Genomic DNA, 7,660 nt, shown 5'->3' on the forward strand with positions numbered 1-7,660 from the left:
TTTTTCCTAGCACGTGCGATAGCGTTCCAAAGAAATTTAATAATGCAAAAATCATTGCAGTTAGTCTGCAAGACCCAGAGTAGATGGAGGAGGGGTTTTGTTATTTCGGAAGTCTTAAACGTGCTGAGCACATTATGAGCTAGCCATTAGATCACAGATAATTGGTTCTTTTGCAAGGATCGCTGATAAACAACACGATTTTTCTGGTTGTATTCGCCGTGAAGGATAGTTGCAAACATCAGATGCCTGATATTGTCGAATGGTGAATCCTGAAGGTGTACCCCTTGGTTTGTAATGGGAATTTGAAGTACCTCGGAGATAATTTCCATAGTCAATTCACGCTCGCATCCGTTTGCACGGACAAAAAATTGCCCGTTTTGGAAATAACCGTGTTTATAGAACAAAAGGACCAATTCTCTGGAAAAAAAATGCTTGCTTATGATGTAAAAGAGGGTACCATCCTCGACGTGAAATTTCAATGTCAAAAAATGGATGAAAAAGACTGTTTTGGAAATTTTCCATAAAATTTTGCTCGGGCACGAAAATTCGAGTGAGGGCCATTAAAGATGGAGTGGTGAAGAAAATTTAGTGGAAAAAGGGAAGTTGGTATTTAGAGGTGTCTATCCTTGTTATAAATAGGCACCAATCCGAAAATGTAGAAAATACGGATCGAGGTGTCACAGGGTAGTTAGACCACGTGTATCTTCTAAAATATGGCGCAAACGTTGATGTAGTGTGGATGAGAAGAATGGGGCATGTGACAAGGAGTGCCTTTTTTTTTTTTTTTGACCTAAACAAATATTGTACGTAGAAGGCAAAGGAAGATGTAAATATAATATTACAATAAGATGTAAGACCGTATAGAGGAGTGGAAACACATCATAATGATACGTGAAATAAAATACAAACCTAAATATTAAATAGAACTATATGCCACATTAACAACATTACTATAATAAAACAACCGAGTATAAAGACTTGAGTAGCATATTCAATCTGCTGCTGCTCAAACTTTTCTAGTGCATCCATAAATCTTGAAACTTGGAGCGATCTAAAAACGATTTTTAGAATAAGAAGTATAGAGGGGAGAAGATGAAAGGAGTGAAATGTGAAGAATGTGTTGAACTAATTTATAGAAGAAAATTAAGTCGTTTTCTGACCGTTTTTAGATGCGATTTCATGACTGTTTTCTGACCGTTTTTCAAAATGTTGGTTTATGGTAAAATTTTGCCGTTAATTGTGACGTTAAAAATATATGTATATATTTTTATATATCTATATATATTTTTATTACTAATATTATTATATATGTTTCTACCTATATAATATATTATTGGAGATAACTAATATACTATTTAACAAGGCAGAAATTTTGGAGAATGTAGGAATTGACAGACATCCTAAGTTCGAAAAAAAATAAAAATGCAAACACGTAAATAAAATATCTGGCATAATTAATATACAAGAACGGTGAAAATAAATTGTCTACTGAGAATCCTCGGGGGCTGCAGGAGAATCATCAGGGGCTGCAGAAGAAGAGCCAGGAGTCCTGCGACGTCGTGCAAGATGAGCTCCTGTGCAGGCTAACTGCTCCTGGATATCACCCAGAGTATCCAACACCTGGGCCTGAAACTGATGCTGGTTTGCCATGAACATTCGCCAGAACTTGTTCTGGCGAGTAGTCATTTGGTCCCGAAATGCATTCATGGAAGCTCGCATTTCTTGCTGAAATTCACCCATGCTGTCTGTCAGCGGACCATGGCAAGTGGTCATATCCGTCCTTAACTCGCCCAAGGCATGTTTCATCGATACCTGGCGAGTGTACATGTCTCTCATGCCACTGTTCATAGCACGTAAGGCATCCATAGGGTGGCTCATCTTACTCATAGCAGTCTCATCAAAGTAGGGTGGGTGAGATGGGCCTACGTTAGCGTGCTCAGCAGTCATTGGTGCTGTGGGTTCCTAAGGGGCCAGTATGCATTTCTTAAAGACAAGCATATTCGCATATAGTGGTATAGGGAGTAGCGGGGTGGCAGACAGGAAACCCAAATTAATCATAACTTGCGTTACAAGAACGACAAGGGGGGGCAGATCTGAGAGTGGCATGCATAATAATATCAAAAAGAAAGGTAACTATGCAGAAGTTACCCTTTCGCTCCTGGAGGATCCAGAGAAGGTGGAGGAAAGTCTTGTTGATGTCCGAGGGCTTCGAGGTGCCAATGACGCTCGGTCCCCAACATTGAGTCACACCCGGTGGTTCCGTCGCGACCGAAATACGATACGCCGCATTTCCCATCTATGTTGTACTCTCCCTCGATTAGCGTGTCGAGCATTAGGTCGTAAGTCCGTGGGTACATGGACTACTGCTGAGTCAGCACGTGGTCGACCAGAGGAATGCTCGTGATCCCGGAGATCAAAATGGGTGTGACTTCGTGGCGCACACCGTCGACGGTAACCCAAAAATGGTCGCTATTAAAGCTCCCATTGTCGTAAAATTTAATCACCAAATCCTTAGAATAAAGCCCGCCATTAGCATATAACAAGTACTCCCATCCTCTATAGTGAATTTCATTATCAATGAATGGAGCAAACATCCCATTTTCGAATAAAGTTCCAAAAAATTTCTCCACACAAATTCGCCTGTTTCCGGCTATTACTGCTCTTAGGGAGAGGCTGGCTATTGATTTATGATGAGGGGGATAAATGGGACTTGTTGACGGAAGGGAATTGGATTTGGACCTGTAGGAGTCGCACGCAAGACCTGGATATAACGTGGGCCTGTCTCGTGCGAGACTGAATCGAGAGGGGACAAGATCCAGATATTGGGGAAGACAAAATGTGTAATGGTGATGCATGTTTTCGGGTTTAAATGGACCGAGAATTCGAGATTTGGTTGGGCCCAAAAAAATTTCCCAAGCCCAAATCAAGCCTAAAGCCCGATTTAAGCCTAAAAATCTAAACGCTTACCCACGACTCGTTTGGACTCCGAATTGGATGAATGAGATATTGAAATGATCGGCACAAAAAATGCCATCCAATTATATGAGTCATTCTCAAAGGTCACAAGAGTTTTTGAAAAGAAAGGAGGGGTGTTTTATTTATAAACAAATAATTTATTTATATACAAGGGAGATTACGTGAAACACACTGGATGTCTAGAAGAGTCAACATCCAAATTCATAGGCAACTGTCATGTCGACTCTGGAGTGAACCCAATCCAGCCAGACTGTGGCTTTACCTTTAAGTATTATGGGGTTAGGGGCAGGACGGTGCCATCCTGGACCATGCACACTACGGTCTAATAATATTGCCCTTATTACATACGGCTATCCACAAACTGTCCCAAAGGGAACTCAAAGTAACCAATTCTAGGGGTTGGTCTGGTGGAATCCATTGCCCATTTGTGTTCCAAGGATGCAACATCCGAGGTTGAACACGAATCTCTATGTGTACAACTTAATGCATGGGGAATTTGTTTATAAAAAGCAACAATATATACATATCTACAAGGTGAGTCTTTTAACGTCAGATCCTCAAGACGAATCGAGTTTTTTATTATCAAATTCTCAAGACGTTTGTCAGTCTTTTAACATCAGATTCTCAAGACGATTCCCAACCCATGGGAGAAATGGCGCGGCGACGAAGATTATCCTGCGCAGCTGGTGTCAGATAAAAGTATACCTTAAACTGGTTAGTATCGGATAGGAAGTCAAGACCTGGATAGAAGGGTGTTTGACAATGCATACACCATCCCATCTTTCGCGCACGTTGTTTACGAGCAAAAGTACTACAACCATTCCCTATTCGTGATGAGTGAGACTTACACTAAATGATTAGCTGAAGTTCGCGAGGCAGAGAGTAGAAAAGGGAAGAGAAGGAAGGAGGTGAAATTTTGGGTACCCATCGTTTACCGACAGACATGTTTGCTCGTGGTGCAGAAGACATTTATACCACTACAACAAACTAGTTCTTTAGCGACAAAAGTTTTAGCGACACTGGAAAAACGTATCCAAATTCTGTAAAATAATAAAGTTGAGAGTTAATTTTTGGCGACGTAATGAGCTTTGGCAAAATCTTTTGACATAAGGCGACATTTAAAAACGTCGTCATTGGTGTGGTTTTTACACAAGAATCTTATGGCTTTTGGGACCAAAATTTTGTTGTTAAAACTTTCCCACCCCATTGCAAAAAAAAAAATTAGATCTTGCCACCTGGGTTTTTGTATCTCCCGCCCTCCTTCTGTTTTGGGCAGTATAAGGAAATAATTTGAATAAAAAAAATAGTATACCTGGCCACAATAAAACAGGAAAAATAAAATAAATAAAAAGAGCTAAAAACTAAGGAAACAAACCACCACCGTCTCTCCTCTCTCACCGTCGTCTCTCCAAGCAAGGAAACAAGACCGTCACTCCAACGAAGTCTCTCAAAGCAACTCGTTATTCTCTCCTTCTGGCTAGTCTCGCTCACTTGTTAAATCTAGAATATTTTAGATTTAGAATTGTCTGGGCCTGGGGTAACTAATATTCTCTTTGCTCCATCTCTATTTAAAAGCTTTCATTGTCTGATTTAATTGACTGTGTTTTCTAGATATCGTTGTTGATAAATGTCGGAACCATACCATGGATCTCTGTGAGTTATTCGTTTTATTTTATTTTTTTACTAAAATTTATTATATGTTTGTGGAATTTTTTTTGTTTGATTTAGTTTTGAACTCCAATCATCCGATGTTTTAGCACAGTGGATTTGTAGTAGTGAGAAGGAAGACATTTATGTAAAGGATGTCAAAGTTGGTGTGAAACAAAGATGACATTACGCACCAGGTGTTCCAATAATTCTAGTTGGAACAAAGCTTGGTAAGACTTCTTCTTATTTTCAATGCAGTTACATGTGTTTATTTCTACTTTTTCAATTTGTTTCCCGTCCCATTTATTTGATTTTCTGTTATATGGTGCTTTAGACCTATTTGGTTCTAGTCAATTACTGAGATTGCACCAGTCCCGTTTTTATCCTTGTGTATTTTAAGTTGCTTTACATGTTCTGATGTTTCTTTATTGTACTCGATTCATAAGATAGTTTGTTATTTGAATCTCAATTATACTTTATAATTTTGGTTCTTAATTTATTGCTAATTCTTTTACTACTTTCTAGTGTTAGAAAGTGATTAGAGATTTACAGATGGGACCCTGTAATCTTTTTTCTATGTTAAAAAAATTATAGTTCTGTTCCAAATAGTTGAATATCCCTGGTTTTCACTCGGAGAATAGATCAGCAAAAGCAACAAATTGCAGTTTCTTATGCTTTGGGCATATGATCCAAGTTTTAGTTGGCCAAACTAAGAGCCTTGCATTATCATTACTGCATCTTACATATATATACCACTGACTATATCTCCCTGTCCCTGCCTTAAACGTCGAATGAATTTGAATGGAATTTTTCCAGCAATTGATCAAGATTTCTAGAAGCTTCATTATTCGTAATTCTGCTTAGGTTTATCAATTGTAATTTCTTCATGTGTAGTAAATGGGTTAATAATTACAACATGGTGTTATCTATCTTATGAGAGTAGCTAGGAATTCCTAGATCTGTAGATTGAATTTGCAGATCGAGTTTTAGTATAATTAGATGTTGTGCTGCATTGGAATATAGGGAATGCCATTTTCTGAGATTGCCCTTTAGGTTGTGAAGACTTTAATCTCTATCGTTTAAGATTTTGTTTTGGTCTGAATGTGAAGAATTCTATATTGTGAAGCAACATTATGTGAAATATCCTATTATTTTAACCTTAGTATATTGTTTACAAGCAAGCATGTCTTTTATTTTAGCTTAATAACTAGACATTCTTGCTCTTCATTGAAGTTTATCCTTGTATTCGTTTGAAACTTCTTTCCTGATATCCTTAATAATGGACATAACAAATTAGATCAAGTCTTGATTATTTGACAAGTAAGATCAATATTTATAGTGACCGACCTCCTCTAATTATGCTTGCAGATCTTCGGGATGATAATAAGTTCTTTGATGACTACCCTGGTGCGGTACCTATAACTACAGCTCAGGTAATGCCTACGAATACACCCATTACTTTTTCTCATCTATCTTACAAGTTCTTAATTAACAGCCTTTTTTCTGTTTATTAAGGGAGAAGAACTGAAAAAAACTCATTGGAGCTCCTGCCTACATTGAGTGCAAACTCAAAACACAAGGTATATCCCCCGCTATGCATTATATTTCATTTCATGTAAGTATATGCTAATACTTTTATCTTTGACGGCGCTCCTGCAAAATATTGCTGCAAAATGTGAAGGCCATATATGATGAGTGGTTGTGAACTTGGAACGAGATTGATTCAATAACCTGAGCTGGTTTTATTCAAGGAGAGATTATTTTAAGTTTATAGTAAGTCATATTTCAAAGGGATTAATTGCCATTCCATTATCGTATTCCATTATGTGGACCGCACCTACACTAACATTAGTTGTAGAAGTTGTGAGTTTTAGGGCATAGCCGTAAACTGTATCACATCCTGGTTAACTGCAAGAGATAATATGTTGGAGATTGGTCATTTATCCTTTTTGTTATGGAGTGTGATATTTCCCCACTATGGACAATCTAGTGAAGGGAATTAGTTTAGTTTATCTTGGTTTTAGCTTTTTGCACTCAATTTTTTATGTATAAAACTTATTCAAGGTATTTGATAGTTGAGCACTGCTAGTCTTCTTCAATAGAAGAGGAGGTTGAGGTGGATAGATGTTTGTATTTATGTTTCTGCTATTCCTGCTATGTAGGAACAATATGAAGAAATCCATTAATCATTGAAATTGAAAATTGTGTCACCTGGTATGGAAGTTGTGTCACCAGAAGTGTACCTTGTTGCTATTTTTTTTACACTGTCAATTAAACCATTGATCAAAAAGTATAGATATGCAGGTTGGTAACTGACATACTCTCATAAGTATGGCCTGGAATAGCTGGATAGACTGGAAGTTGATAAGTGTGGCACAAAGACAGATCAATTTTTTATTACCTGTCTTAGATGAGAAAGGGCTTAGTCATAGCTCCTCCAGGATGGCTTAAGCAAATTTTGGTGTCTAACACATTGTGACGGCTACTCATCAAATACCAGCACCCAATGCAGTGGGTTCTCAGGTGTAGAATATGCAATTCGACCGGGGAATCGAATGTCAAGCTAATCAAGCTAGTGTGACAAGTGACGAGTGTACCGTTGCTTTGGGTATGCATCTTTTCTTCTTATAATCTATGGGAATTGTTTATTCGTGTCGTTATTTTCAAAAAAAATTTAACTCAATTACTTGCTATGATTTGCTAAGAGTATTCATTGTTTACTCTTTTCATTTCCTTTCCTGATGATTTACTCAACTATTGGGGGTGGAAATCTTCTTTCAGAAATATGTTATGCAGCAAGCTTTCAACACAATGATGGGGCAAATGCCTTCAGAAAATAAACCCTTCAGTAACACGAGTGCCTTCTCTCAAGGAACCCCTTTCCCATATACAAACCCCACTATGTCACCCCCGACAACTTCTTCAGTTACTGTAGATGTTCCTACAACTAAAGTAGAGGCAAAGACCGAAGAACTCGATGTCCCACCAAGAAGACAGAAATAAAAGAGGAATCAAAGAGATATGGTATAGTTTGGAG

Source organism: Coptis chinensis, chromosome 8 (assembly GCF_015680905.1).
Source record: "Coptis chinensis isolate HL-2020 chromosome 8, ASM1568090v1, whole genome shotgun sequence".
NCBI classification, from domain to species: Eukaryota; Viridiplantae; Streptophyta; class Magnoliopsida; order Ranunculales; family Ranunculaceae; genus Coptis; species Coptis chinensis.